The sequence below is a fragment of the Euphorbia lathyris genome, chromosome 10, assembly GCF_963576675.1.
Source record: "Euphorbia lathyris chromosome 10, ddEupLath1.1, whole genome shotgun sequence".
NCBI classification, from domain to species: domain Eukaryota; kingdom Viridiplantae; phylum Streptophyta; class Magnoliopsida; order Malpighiales; family Euphorbiaceae; genus Euphorbia; species Euphorbia lathyris.
The window spans coordinates 52901236-52915461 of NC_088919.1; the positions used below are offsets into that span (position 1 = coordinate 52901236).

General features: G+C 38.0%; 1 non-coding gene across 1 annotated transcript; it reads right to left on the reverse strand.

Annotated features, from left to right (window-relative positions):
- Window positions 1–8676: 8676 nt before the first annotated feature.
- On the reverse strand, window positions 8677–8783 carry LOC136210165 (small nucleolar RNA R71). Its single transcript, XR_010677874.1, has one exon. It is a non-coding gene; the product is annotated as a small nucleolar RNA R71 (small nucleolar RNA).
- Window positions 8784–14226: the final 5443 nt, after the last annotated feature.

Consider the following 14226-nt stretch of genomic DNA (forward strand, 5'->3'; position numbering starts at 1 on the left):
TCGTTAATTAGTGATTCAGGATTATGGAGTCTGATACTTTGATTCTGTGCGAGCACGATCCAACAGGTGAGAGCCTGGGGTGTGTGAGAGCAGGGTTGGGTATCACACAAAGTAATTGCAGAGCAGTTAATGTCAGATTGAGCATTCGTCACTCCCGATAAGTGGGAGATATATCCAAATGGCCGCTTGTGGTGAATTGACTGAAATCCTTGCAAGGTGATACAGTTAAGAGTAGAAATGAACATTTCACTTAACTTATCTTTTCAGAGTGAATTCAACCTGTACAAGTAAAACCGGACTCTTCGTTATATGTAACCTTGACACGTTCCATGGTTATAAGGAATTGACCGACAAGATATAGTTGATGAAGGATCATATTATACTGTACCTAATGCAGAATGGTTAACATCAATTATCAACCTGACTTCTTAATTGCTCTTGGGGAATATCATAGGTTCTGCTAGTAACAGCTCGCGACGGTATTCCGTTATATATATGTTGGAATTAATTATAATAAATTAATTTCAAAGGATATATACGGCTAGTGGCAATAAAGGACCTAATGGGTCACATATGGAACTTGGAATCGGAGGACGAAAGTGTAAATTAGTGAGACACAATATATGGGCCGAAATTCATTAATTAAATAGGGATATTAATTTGATTTAATAATTATAATTAGATTATGATTATAAATTAAATTAAAGTATTATCTGATAATATTAATTAGAAGTTTTATGTGATTGAAACTCTAATTAATTATCCCTAACAATAATTAAATTATTAATTTGATTAATAATATTATCTAGATATAATTAGTTATTATTTAGATAATAATATAGTGTTTATTTAATTATCTAATTTGTAATCCTATTCCGAATAAGATTCTAATGAATTAATTACCTAACACAACTAGGATTAGGGTTTTGAGAAGTCTATAAATAGACTCCCTAGCCTACATATTTCGCCAAAAAAACACAATAAGGAGGCAAGAGGAACCGTTCCGAAACCGTCTCGGCTAATTACAATCTTTCTTACTCTCTCTTTGATCTCGTATCGATTTCTGTTAGAGGCAATCATTGTGATTGCTATTATTAATGTTGATTACTGATTAGTTATTCTTTTCCGTGTTGTTTGTTTTATTGTTCTCATGAAAGAAGAAAAGACAAACAAAAGGAGAAATTCGTTTTGCTCCTCCTACATCAGGTCAGTTCACAATTTCGCGGATTCCCAAAGATTGAACCGTCGGATCGTCACAATTTTTGGACAGGAGCTTCTAGACATATTCTTCCTTGTTTTCACCGTTGGGATTTTCATTCGGAGGTCTGGAAGGTCTGTTCGGGTAGGGGGCAGATTCATTGACAGATTCTATTCTTTTGAAGTTGTGGGCACTTCGTTTGCAACGGTAGATAGATCGTCATAAAGGTATTTCGTTCTATCCCTCTTTATATGAAATAATAATTAACAGATCTTGGAAAAGGGAAATAGATAAAATTTTATAATTCCGTTGCACCTAGGCTTGTCTATTTTCCTTCAATGAGCACTATTGTGGGCACCAACATGAGTTTGAAACCTTTCCTTCTTTTTCCAATTTGTAAATCCATCAACAATAAAACTATCTTTATTTGCTTGCTCACCAATATCTGATTTGTAAAGATAACAACACAGACAAAAAGCTGCATCTTTGGAAATGCTATATTCCAACCAAGTGTTATACTCCTTAAACCAAGTAGGAACAAATCGCCTTAATATTTGCCCTATTCTTCTTTGTGGAAAATCATGTTCATGGGGTTGACATGGACCTTTTTGCAGATAAGCTCTTCGAACTTTATCTCGATCATTTGGATGATAGTCTGTAATTAATTTCCTTAACCCAGGATCAGAAGGAAGATCATTCAAATCAATTCCAATCCGAGGTTGTTTTGAAGAACACGTCACTTCTCTTCCATCAACATTTTTGTCAATCGCTTGTTGTTCATTGATCGGCTCTTTTCTAGCGAAGTATCTTTTCATAATCTTGATAACATTGAGATATTATCCTGAGGACCAAAAGGGATATTCACCTAAAGAACGCCGCGTATTGATCCTCCAAAGAGATCCGACTGGCGGATCACCAAGGTCCCATCAAAAGAGACCCGCCAGCGAACCTATGAGGCGAATCTCCTTGAACACTCATTCGCCATTAGAACGGCTGGGCCGACCCGACCATAAAGACCATTAATGAGCTATCAATTGGCTAACTGCCGGCTTAAAGGTAACTTGTAACCGCCATTAATGGAACATTGATGGAGACTTTCTAGTTACTGAAAGTTACAAGTTTCTAGCTATATATAGCCTACGTCTCAGGCTATCAAGGTACACATTCATTCTTACCCTTTGTCAATTCAGTTTGCCCTCTTATTCTTCCTTACTGACTTTGGCATCGGAGCTTCCCCCCGTCGAACCCAACGACGCCCCCACAGGGACAGAAGTTAATCAGAATTTCTCCGCGTGTCATCAATTGGTGCGGTGAACGTGGAATCCTTAATCAAATAAAGGGCTTCCATTCACGTTAGAAAGAATATGACAAACGAAGAGCAGAACCCCTCCTCAGGGGTTGAAACACCATTAATAACACCATCGAGTCAACCAGTAACTAGTGCTGGGGGCGCTGATTCAAATGCCCCCACAACGCAAGCTGAAAGTAGTATGCCCCCGGATGCTTTCATCAACATGTGTGCAGAAGCAATAGGAGAGAAGTTTGGCTTTGAGATAGGTAATCGCCTACGGTCATTCATGACCACTCCTCCATTTTGGAGCATGGCGCCCACATCTACGATATCTTCTTGGCCCCAGGTGACTCTAGGACCAAACGCCCTCAATTCTTCATTTCTCCAAGCTCACAATACAGAATCCATGGTAACTACCACGGCGGCGTTTGGAGAACGACCGATCAATCGGGAATTATTCCCTGCTGGCGCAGGAGGAAGTCAAAGGAGCGATCAGCCTCTTCCTGGCGGATCTGTAAGCCATGGGATCAATCTAGGCAGATCAGATATCCCAAGGCGACCACGGTCGAATCTCTCCTTGGGTGGATCAGAAGGGCGAAAACACAAAAAGCGTAGAAAAGAGAAAAGTAGGCGGTCCGAATCACCTTCGCCCCGCAGACCGAGATCCTCCCGCAAAGGCAGATCACCCCCGTCTACTGGACGTAGACAGAGCAAAAGGCCCATGGAGACACCACGTACAAATGGGCCACCTCCACCACCACACCAAGGGAGTGATGGGCACATTCCTTCAGGAGGCTCTGGAGGGGGTAGCGGTCAAGCTCCCCCGGGCGGACAGGGTGGAGGAGGTGGACGTGGAAACGGAGGCGGACGTGGAAGCGGGGGCGGATGACCACCCTCGGATCCATCTTCAGGATCCAGCTCTTCATCTTCTCCAAGCAGATCTCCACGGAGGGGCCGCCCAAGAGTAGGTCCGGAGAATTTTGACGACAGAGTTCGAGCTGCGGTGCTCCGCATGAATGAGGAGAATGCCAGGCATAACCCATTCGCCAATAGAGATTCGCCCTTCACGGCTTGGATTGAGGCAGAGAAAATGGATAGGCATTTTAAAATACCTAATCTCCCTATATACACAGGTGCTGACAACCCAGAAGCCCACGTCAGAAAGTACCGAATACTGCTTCGCCTCAACCGTGCAACTGAACCAGTGCTATGCAAAATGTTTGTCACCTCGTTAGGAGGTCCCGCTTATGGCTGGTTCCAATCTCTACCTCCCGGCTCGATAGACAGTTGGGACCAACTAAGTAGAGAATTTTGTGCTAAATTCGCCGGCTGTATCCCTCCAGTGGTCAAGTCAAGGAAGCTCTTTGAATTAAAGCAGAAGGCGAACGAATCCCTTCGAGAGTATGTAAACTCTTTCAACAAATTGTGTATACAAATTGTTGATGTGGATATTTCCATGGAAGTGGAATCTCTGGTAAAAAACACCACTTGTAAGAGTTTACAGGAGGATCTAATTCGAAAGAAGCCCAGCAGCATGGCAGAATTGATGGAGCGCTGCAAAGACTTTATGGAGGTAGATGACATTCGCCGTGAATCATCATCTACGCCTAGAAGAGACAAAAGTGAATCTCGCCATCGGGATAGAGAAAAGGACAAGCACCAGGATTCCTCCTCTAGAAGCCGGCGAAGGGGTTCTAAGAACAAATCGGCATTTGTCACTTCCTTCACACCTCTCAATGCTTCTAAAAGTGAAGTGCTTATGTGGATCGAGAAAAGTCAACACAAACGGAGCATTTCATACCCCGAACCAAAAGGGGGGGAGTACACCAACACTGGTAAAAATCCTAAAAATTATTGTAAATATCACAGGAAAAATGGTCACGACACAGATGCATGCTGGGAGTTAGCTCGGGAAATAGAGCGTCTCATTGAGAGGGGCAAATTGGATCAGTTCATCCAAAATGATGGCAAGAAGGGAGATGGTGATAGACCCAGAGATGACCCAAAGAAGAAAGGAAAGGGGACCATCAATGTCATAGCAGGCGGACCTGGGTACCAACCAGTACTGAAAAAGGCAAAGACCACTACTCTTGACAAGGCATCGTTGAATTGCCCCTTCCTCGAGATCCACTAGCTGGATGTTGGTGGCAGGTTTGCTTTCTTCAACAGGTCCCTTCATCCATTCCCGAACGCGATCCCGAATGTAGTCCATGACATTTCGAATTTCGCGATATTTAACAACTACATTTGGATCGGGAACAGCGAATTCCGGATCCGTAAAATCGATCTCAGGATATTCCAATTGGAAGTACGCCATAAGCCATTCACTATAGAAGAAGTCCAGCTAAAAATGGGTTCGGAAGATGAGGTTAAATCAAATAGCTCGGACGTAGATTCAGAAGAGGAAGAAGAACTCCTAAACATTCAGAAAAAATAGAATGGGAAAAGATGAACTTACATGTAAGCGAAAGCTTTGAAGGAACTCTGAAACTCCCAGAAAAAGCTTCGAGCAACGAAAAAGTAAATGAAGACGAAATGGGGAAGAGAGAGAAATAGAAGGAAGAAGAAGGCGTCTTCTCTTTCCTTGGACAGTGCGCCCGTTACACGTGTCACTCTACGATTGACATCGAACAGAGTGCTCATTAATGCAGGTAGTCATGACGGCGCGCAGAAGCTCAAAAGCCCTAAAGGACTTTAAGGGAACTTTGGGGGGGCTTCTGATAACATTGAGATATTATCCCGAGGACCAAAAGGGATATTCACCTAAAGAACGCCGCGTATTGATCCTCCAAAGAGATCCGACTGGCGGATCACTAAGGTCCCATCAAAAGAGACCCGCCAGCGAACCTATGAGGCGAATCTCCTTGAACACTCATTCGCCATTAGAACGGCTGGGCCGACCCGACCATAAAGACCATTAATGAGCTATCAATTGGCTAACTGCCGGCTTAAAGGTAACTTGTAACCGCCATTAATGGAACATTGATGGAGACTTTCTAGTTACTGAAAGTTACAAATTTCTAGCTATATATAGCCTACGTCTCAGGCTATCAAGGTACACATTCATTCTTACCCTTTGTCAATTCAGTTTGCCCTCTTGTTCTTCCTTACTGACTTTGGCATCGGAGCTTCCCCCCGTCGAACCCAACGACGCCCCCACAGGGACGGAAGTTAATCAGAATTTCTCCGTGTGTCATCAAATCTGCATTAGAGAATAAGTTGATTAAGCTTAACTTAAGCATATGATAAGTTTACGAATTTATTTAAGCTTAAACATATGTTTATAAATGCATTTATCCCCTCAAATTTAGTTAATGTTAAATTAATAATGTTAATTTAAAGTTAAATTGATAAATTGGAATTTTAAGTGCTAAATTGGAGGGCTAAATTGTCAATGACTAATTGCTAATCGTAAATTGTTAATGGTAAATTGGAATACAAACTAATGTTAATTTAGTTATTAATTGCTATATTAACTACAATTCACAAACACAGCTCATTAGATTATAAAGTACTAGAAAACAACCAAATTGCTTAAAAAAACAACTAAAGTCTTAAATTATATGTTAACAGAACAATTAAAGTTCTGGATTATATAATAAAGTAAACAACTCAATAAGTCCCTATGCAAACATTTAGATTATAGGAATATATGTTTTACAATTATAGAAATGTAACTTTTCTTAGACAATTAACTTTAGGCTAATTGGGCCACAAAACAACTGAAAGTTTAAAATGATAAATTAGATTACATGACACAGCCAATAACTCAAGCCCTTATGCAAACAAATCAAATAAACAAAGCAAGGAAAATAAATAATTCATATCAATTCGCCCCCCTTCCCTTCCCTGCTGCAAACAAACAACTCAAAGTTTCTATGACTATGTCCCTGCAAAACACAATTTTTCGACAAAAAAAACACAAAAGCAGAGCAGCAAGCAAGCAATTCAAAGAAGATCAGAGCAGCAAGCAAATAGCAACTGTTAAGCCCAAAATATACCTAATATATCATCAATAATTACATCAATATTGCTACGAATTTGTGCTATTTATACCTGTTTAGAATACTTTTACTCTCGAATATGTTTCTTTCTTGTAAGGTACCTAAATATTTGGTAAAATCCAAATAGGAACGAAAAGAGCTTAAAAACAGAATAAAAACCCTACAAAAGGAGTCAAAAAACGACGAAGATCAATTACATCTAAACGAGGACAAAGACGAGGTCAGAAACAGAAGAAATGTCAAATTCTCGGTTGAGGAAACCAATTCTCGGTAGAGAATTTTATGAAAGCCGCGGCCGAGAATCCACAATTCTCGGTCGCGACACGCGTTCTTCAGCAGCTCCTTCCCTTCGTTCGAAGACCAAATAAATGCTCCCCCATTCTCGGCCGAGAATTGGCCGAGAATTGCCATTCTCAGTAAGTACAGAAATTCTGCCAAGTACAATGAACACATGTTAAAATCCAAGAAACGCGTTCGTTCGGGTGGATAAAGACGTCCTTTCACAACGGACATGATCCTTCACAGCGGACACGACACTTCAACCACGACTCTTCAACATCTATAAATAAAGAGTTAATGAAGAGTTGAATATATAGAAGAAAGAGATTAGTATAAAACTTATGCAGAAATTCCGAGTCAAGTGATTCAGAATTTAGATTTCATTTCTGTTCAAAACAATATGATGTACACACATTGTTTATTTAATAATAACAAACACAGTAGCGTTTAGACATTGTTCATGTTTAGTTTACATTTTGGTAGTAGATAGACCAGTCTCTATTCCGAAGATTCAGCGAGAAGATTGAGTAGAGAATCCGCCCCTGAGCCTGACAAACTCTAACGAAACCCAAGGAAAGGATTGACAACCCGTTCACTTGCACGCTGTCGAATGTTTTCATGCTCCTTGTTCTCTGTAAACTTGTATCAATTTATATTTCATCTAATAAAGTCCGTTCTATTCGATAGATTTTTATGCAGCACTTTGGTAAAGGATCCGAAGTGCACTGCTAGTGTTTTCATTAAAACGTAGTTTAATTCAAAATCTTTACAAGGAAACTTTGTTGAACACTTAGACAAATTATTATCTCGGTAGAGTTTTAATTTGGTTAAAGAAACAATCTAAACCAGTTAGGAGGATTGTTGCGTTCAAAGCCTAAAAATTAGAGGTTTCGTCATTTATTTCATCGTCATAATTTATACAAAGTTTAAAGTTGTTTTCTTTGCTTAATGCAAACGAATATATTTGCTTACTTTTCTAAAAAGTACTAAACGTTCTTGTCTTGCAAATTCACTCCTAATCAGAAGTATTTTTTAACATTTTCATACTCTAATCTAATTCTCATTCTAGCAATTTCGAAAACCAAATCCGATTTAACGATTTTCCTTATTATAAATTTTAAAAGTATATTTAACCAATTCAAAATAAGTTTTTGTTAAAAAGCGTTCCCTGTGGGATCGATATCTTTTATTACTACAAGCGTATACCGTGCACTTGCGGAAATCGCTCAACAAGTTTTTTGGCGCCGTTGCCGGGGAAACGCCAAAATTTTTGACAAAAATTTAGACTTTGTGTATTTTATTTCGAATCTAGGTTTATTTATACTTATTCAAACTTTTATATTTTATTTATTTTTCAAATTCTGTTTTGTAGGTAGTTTCGGTTCGTGCGAAATTTCAAGTTCATGCGCAGTTCTCAAAGTTCAGGCATTCCACCAAAACCGCTAGACCCAGAAATTGAAAAGACTCTTAAAAAGAACAAAAACAAAAACAAAAATAAGACTGCAATAAAAACTAGAATTACTGAGCCAGAAGTTATGGCTACGCTTATGGATTACGCTAGGCCAGGAGTGGCCGGTGTAACAAATAGTATAGTTAGACCCCAAATAAATGCAAATCAATTTGAGATTAAGCCAGCATTGCTTAATATGTTACAAAATAACGTAACATTTTACGGGTTACCTAACGAAAATCCTAACACCCATTTGACAAATTTCTTAGAAATTTGTGACACTTTTAAAATATCTGATGTGACTGCGGAAGCAATCAAACTTCGCCTTTTTCCTTTTACTTTGAAGGATCGAGCCAAAGAATGGTTGACTTCTATGCCAGCCGCTACATTTGAAACTTGGAAGCAATTAGCCCAAGCATTTTTATCAAAAAATTTTCCTTTAGCAAAAACCGCAAGAGTCATTAAAGAGTTAACATCTTTTTCTCAAAGTGATAATGAAACTCTTTATGAGGCTTGGGAACATTTTAAAGAACTTCAACGTTTATGCCCACACCACCAATTGCCCGCTGAACTTTTAATGCAAACATTTTATAATGGACTCAATCCTACAACTAGAGGTTCACTGGATGCTATGTCTGGAGGTTTATTCATGAAGAAAACATCTGCCCAAGCAAGAGAACTTTTGGAGGAAATGGCAATCAACAGCAGTATGTGGCCCGCGGAACGTGGACATGTACCAATAGCAAAACCATCATCCTCAACTACGTCATCAGTTAAAGGTATAGTGAATCTTGATCCAGTTGCGATGTTGCAAGCCCAATTTTCTGCCTTATCGCACAAAATTGATAGGTTTATGGCACCGTGCGATCCTAATGGTCAGCAAATCCAAACGGATGTGGATTATGAAGGTATGAGCAAAATTGAATAGGTAAATTTTGTCCAAGGGCAAAACCAAACTAATAACCCTTACTCCAATACATATAATCCTGGATGGAGAAATCATCCTAACTTTAACTGGAGAGATAACAATAACAATGCTAATGCTAATCAAAATCGTACCACTAATTATCAAAATCAATCAAGAGATACGATTAGCACTTTATCTTCTAAAATCGACAAATTTATTGATGCTATGAGCGGAAAAATAAGTAATCACGACGATGGTTTTAAACGGATCGAGAATAAATTCGATCAGCTTATTAAAAACCAATCATCTAGCATCCATAATTTGGAGGTTCAAATTGGACAACTCGCTAAATCAATTCCATCCCGAAAAGAGGAAGTCTTCCAAGCCATACGGAAGAAAATCCGAAAGAGCATGTTAAGGCAATCACTCTTCGTTCAGGGAAAAATTACTTAGGTCCGGAAATGCTCGGAAATTCAACTTTGCCAGGAACTGATTTACCAAAGTCCAAAGAAGATACATTTAATCAAAAAGATGCACAACTTGACTCAAGTACAAAAACTTTTGTACCCAAACCACCTTTTCCACACAAAGTCCGCAATAAGGACTATGACAAACAACTTTTAACATTCTTAGACAAACTTAAAAATTTGCATATTAATTTGACGTTTATGGATGCGATTACGCAAATTCCCAATTATGGTAAATTCCTCAAAGATTTAATTTCAAAGAAAATCAGTTGGGAAGGAATTTCATCCATTTCACTAACTGAGGATTGCAGTTCAATTGTGTCAAGTACTTTGCCCACCAAACTCAAAGATCCCGGATGTTTTACCATTCCGTGTAAATTGGGAGATATTGAATTCCCAAGTTGTCTTTGTGATTTAGGAGCAAGCATAAATTTGATGACATTATCAATTTTTAATAAGTTAGGCTTAGAAGAAGATATCAAACGTACCAATATGGTTTTGCAATTAGCGGATCAAACCACTAAAAGACCATATGGAATAATTGAGGATGTTTTAGTTAAAGTTGATAAATTTATTTTTCCTACCGATTTCGTTATATTAGATTTTGCTTATGACGTTAATTGTCCGCTAATCTTTGGTCGACCGTTTATGAACACGGGACGTGCTCTAGTTGATGTGTTGGAAGGGAAAGTAATTTTACGAATAGGAGACGATAAGATCGAGTTTGATATAAACCAAGCAATGAAATATCCTATGGAGGATTTCGCTTGTATGAAACTTGATTTAATTGAAGAATGTGTAAATGACATTGTTCAAAAAGAGGAAATAATAGAACCTATAATGAGTGAGGAACTAGAAGATAAGGACCCAGAGCCTTTGATTCGAGAAGATGGACCAGTTCCGCCTTCAATTGTAGTTCCACCTAAATTAGAACTTAAAGAATTACCAAGTCATTTGAGGTACGCTTTCTTAGGCGAAGGCGATTCTCTACCTATAATTATCTCTAACAAATTAACACAAGTTCAAGAAGAGAAATTGAAAGAAGTTGTTAGAAATAGGATAGGAAGTATGGGTTGGCAAATTTCAAACTTAAAAGGTATTAATCCGAGCATCGTAATGCACAGAATTCACTTAGAAGAACATAAGCCGCCTAAAGCGGATAGGCAAAGACGCCTAAATCCGAATATAAAAGAAGTAGTCAAAAATGAGATTACTAAACTTCTAGACAATGGAATCATTTATCCTATTTCAGATAGTGAATGGGTTAGTCCAATCCATTGTGTACCTAAAAAGGGAGGCATAACAGTTGTAAGAAATGACGAAGGTGAATTAATACCTACACGAACCACCACTGGTTGGAGGGTTTGTATAGATTATAGGAACCTTAATAAAGCAACTAGGAAAGATCATTTTCCTCTACCTTTCATTGATCAAATGATCGAAAGGATAGTCGGTCATGCTTTCTATTGTTTTCTTGACGGTTACTCCGGATTCTTTCAAATATATATTTACCCGGATGACCAAGATAAAACAACCTTCACGTGTCCTTACGGAACATTTGCATATAGGAGAATGCCCTTTGGTCTATGTAACGCACCTGCAACATTTCAACGTTGTATGACTGCAATTTTTAATGATTTCATTGAAGATATCATGGAAGTTTTTATGGATGATTTTTCAGTTTATGGGGATTCTTTTGATTCGTGCTTAAAAAACTTGGATAAACTTTTGTCTAGGTGTGAAGAAACAAATTTGGTATTAAACTGGGGAAAATGTCATTTCATGGTTGACGAAGGAATTGTTTTAGGTCACAAAATATCTGAAAAAGGATTAGAAGTGGATAGAGCAAAAACTTCAGTAATAGAAAAATTACCCCCTCCAACTACTATTAAGGGAGTAAGGTCATTTTTAGGACATGCCGGTTTTTACAGAAGATTTATTAAGAATTTCTCTGTAATTTCCAAACCACTTACTAATTTACTCATGAAAGATTCAACCTTTGATTTTAATAAAGATTGCGTTAAAGCTTTCGAAACATTGAAAATAGCTTTAGTCAGTGCACCTATTATTGCTAAACCCGATTGGGATTTACCCTTTGAAATTATGTGTGATGCAAGTGACTTAGCTGTCGGATGTGTTTTAGGTCAAAGGAAGGATAAAAAACTTCATGTCATTTATTATGCAAGTCACACACTTTCTGGTGCACAATTAAACTACACCACAACAGAGAAAGAAATGTTAGCTATAGTTTTTGCATGCGGTAAGTTTAGGTCATACTTGTTAGGTTCGAAAGTTATTATTTATACTGATCATGCAGCTTTAAGATATTTATTTGCTAAAAAGGATGCTAAACCACGTCTAATTAGATGGGTTTTATTATTACAAGAATTTGATATAGAAATCAAAGACAAAAAGGGAGTCGAAAACCTTATCGCCGATCATCTATCAAGGCTCGAAGATGAAAACGGTCCTATAGGTGAAACTAACGGTATACGAGATGATTTCCCTGATAAACATCTCTATCAAATAAAAAGTGTCATGTCGCCATGGTATGCGGATATTGCAAATTATCTTGCAGCCAATATTGTTCCGGAAGGATTAACTTTCCAACAAAAGAAGAAATTTTTCTTTGACATTAAAAAGTATTTTTGGGAAGATCCATTTTTGTTTAGAACATGTGGTGACGGGATAATTAGGAGATGCGTTAGTGAAAATGAGTATGAGTCTATAATGTCTGAATGCCGTTCTAGCTCTTATGGAGGACATAATGGAGTTAGTAAGACAGTAGCTAGAATATTTGAATGTGGTTTCTATTGGCCTACGATGTTTAAAGACGTTCGTTCATTTATTACTCGTTGTGATAAGTGCCAAAGAACAGGGAATTTAGGAAGGAAAGATGAGATGCCCCTCACAACCATGTTAGAAGTTGAAGTCTTCGACATGTGGGGAATAGATTTCATGGAACCTTTTCCTCCTTCTAATGGTAAAACCTACATATTAGTCGTCGTTGATTATGTTTCAAAGTGGGTTGAAGCAATTGCAACCCCAACAAACGATTCTAGAGTAGTTGTTAATTTTCTTGACGATATATTTTGTAGATTTGGTTGTCCAAGGGTCATCGTTAGTGATGGCGGTACCCATTTTGTAAACCGAAGTTTTGATATGCTTATGAAAAAATATGGAGTACGCCACCGCGTGTCAACCCCATACCATCCTCAGTCAAATGGTCAGGCGGAGATATCAAATAGAGAACTCAAATGGATTCTAGAGAAAACAGTTTCATCTTCAAGAAAAGATTGGTCTTCTAAACTCAATAATGCGTTATGGGCATACCGTACTGTATTTAAAACGCCAATAGGAATGACTCCATACCGCTTAGTGTATGGGAAGGCATGCCATTTGCCAGTCGAATTAGAACACAAAGCCTATTGGGCTATTAGGGAACTTAACTTTGATTTACGACAAGCAGGTAAGAAATGTTTGCTCGACTTAAATGAGTTAGATGAGTTACGTCATCTATCTTATGAAAATGCAAAGATATATAAAGAAAAAGTGAAAAAATGGCACGATGCCAAGATTAAAGTCAAACACTTTAATGTTGGGGATAAGGTGCTGTTATTTAATTCACGACTTCGTCTATTTCCAGGAAAACTTAAGTCCAGATGGATAGGACCATATTTAGTCATCAAAACATTCGATTATGGATCTTTAGAACTTGAAGGACCTAACGGAGTTCGTTTCAAAGTTAATGGTAATCGATGCAAAATTTATTACGAAAATATTTCGAATATAGGCATTGAATTCGTAACAAGATTATCTGAAGTATAGTTCGTTTAGCTTTTCTAACACAGTTTATTTTGTTTTATTTTCTTTTAAATTTTTGTTCATTTCCATTTTTTTATTTTTAATTAATTAATTATTAAAAAATTTATTTTACACATGCCATTTTTTATGTTTATATGACTTTATATTATGATTTAATGTGGTGAAGCTCTTAGCCTAGTGGTTGAGAGCTTACCTATGACTAGGGAGGTCATGGGTTCGAATCACATCCGGGTCTGGTGGGGATTTTTCTTTTCCTTCTCCGAGACAATTTATGGGGCAGGGCCTCTTACCGTTTTAGTTAGTCGGCTCTGCCGGCCTTTTCTCTTGTATTCTTTGCCTCTTTGATTCTTTTTAATAAATGGGTTGGAGCATTCGCTCCCTCCTCGCTTCTAATAAAAAAAAATTAAAAAAATGATTTAGATGCATAAAATATGTTTATTTCATGATTTTAGATTTAATTTTAGGCAATTAGATCGAAATTGAAGTTTCAGACGATTCTCTGTCGAGAATTTGGAATTCTCGGTCGAGAATTCTCCTTTTCAAAATTGTCCAAATAGGTTAGGATTTTTCTGATCTTACCGAGAATATTAAATTCTCGGCCGAGAATCGAAAGATAGGTTTCAACGCCTGATTTTCGCAAGGAAATCAGCGTGTCACGACCGCGAATTTGGAATTCTCGGTCGCGACACGCACTGTTTTTACACCATCAGACCTGAATCATCTTCAACCTATAGACAAACCCTTTCATAAATGAAAAATTAAGTTTCTTCAATTCGGAAAGGTATAATTCTATGCCTTTTCGCAT